The following is a 1,195-nucleotide window of genomic DNA, read 5'->3' as shown; positions in this document are numbered from 1 at the left end:
AGGTGTTGATATGGGGATAGGAACCAAGTTGATTCCTAATTTGCCCTGAGTCAAGTCAATATATTATATGCATTTTCAGAAAATGTTCAAATGCAGGTACAGTCTGTTCTGGAAGAATGTGTATTTTTGTAATTCAAAGTAGCTTCAGCATGATTGGTAACATAGGGTAATGTCAAAATAAGACCAAATTTATGCTGGTTCATACATGATTTGCACATTCATACTGCCGAGTTATAGCAGCTGAACATAAAGTGTGCTGGTGCAGTGCAGGGGATGCAGGGCTGTTCATGGTCCCCAGTCACCTCATATCTTCACTCTTGGCTCAGCTTGGCTACTGTCCTGGCCCTTTGTTTGATTTTCCCTGATCTTTCTGAATGTTGTCCTTGTCGCTTCAAAGCTTGGTGGCTTCAACCCTCTTGCCATCCCTTTCCATCAAGCTACTGTTATTTACTATAATTAATACCTATATTTGTCACACCTATTTTAACTATTTAGTGTTTGTAGTATTTGTATTTTATTAGGATTTGTTGTTGTTAATATTCTGTTTGTAAAGCTGCATTGGTTTGAGTGGTCTGTGGCTAACCCAGTTTTTCTCAAATGCCCTGCTACTTTCACTGCATCATGTTACAGAACAGAAAGTTTTCTGGAATGCATGTATTACACCAACAAAAACACGTATTCTCAACGCAGAAATGGTCATCTATTTATAAGCTGTTTCAAATCATTTATGTTTTTGTTTTTCTTGATGAAGAAGAATGCTGAAGAATGGACAGTTTTTGGCTTTGGATTTGGAATCACCATGCCTTGCTTTTCTGCACCACATCAAGGGGTCTGATTTATGAATCACACAGCTTCTTACAGTAGCAGATACACAATTCTTCTTTTAATACAGCTTCACATTGTATAATACAGCCAGTTAAACATGCTGCTCAATTTTTGTTTGACAAATATACAGTTAAAGATCCAAGAATCAAATCAGGAACTGTATACCAAAAAAAAAAAAAAAAAAAAAAAAAAAAAACCCATGGAAAGAGAGATGGATTTTCTTGGGGGATTTTGAAGTTTCCTGGTATCCATTAAAGACCTGGGGGTATCTTGTGGCATAATACATGATAAGAATGAGAACTTTTATTTCACTATTGTTATTATTACTATTTTAAGTATACAGTTTGGTAGTGTTAAATATATCCACATT

Source organism: Galeopterus variegatus, unplaced genomic scaffold (genome assembly GCF_000696425.1).
Source record: "Galeopterus variegatus unplaced genomic scaffold, G_variegatus-3.0.2 Scaffold7787, whole genome shotgun sequence".
In the NCBI taxonomy this organism is placed as follows: Eukaryota; Metazoa; Chordata; class Mammalia; order Dermoptera; family Cynocephalidae; genus Galeopterus; species Galeopterus variegatus.
Note: the sequence above shows the minus strand (reverse complement) of the source record.